We start from the raw sequence: 344 nt of genomic DNA on the forward strand, positions 1-344 counted from the left end.
GACCTCTGTGCCCTTCCCTGGATCTGCTCTGGTATGGCGGGTGCCGCTGAGGCCCATAAGTTTGTTGCTGCTGGCCCCGGGGGCTGTACGGGCAAAATCTTGATAAGATTTTGTTCAAGTTTCTATGGAAAAATTAGGCACATAAACTTAAAAAATCTGTTCTTTCAAATTCATTAGCTGAAGGAGCTCTAAATGTTTGGACTTTTTCCATCTTTAATCAGATGTTAAAAATTAATTGGATTAAAAGATTTCTAAAAAATCTAAATTGTGTGTGGAATATTTTCACTAATCATTTGTTTAGTAAAGTAGGGGTCTAAATTTTTTATTGTGTTGTCCTTTCACAG

This window comes from Austrofundulus limnaeus, unplaced genomic scaffold (assembly GCF_001266775.1).
Source record: "Austrofundulus limnaeus strain Quisiro unplaced genomic scaffold, Austrofundulus_limnaeus-1.0 Scaffold334, whole genome shotgun sequence".
NCBI classification, from domain to species: Eukaryota; Metazoa; Chordata; class Actinopteri; order Cyprinodontiformes; family Rivulidae; genus Austrofundulus; species Austrofundulus limnaeus.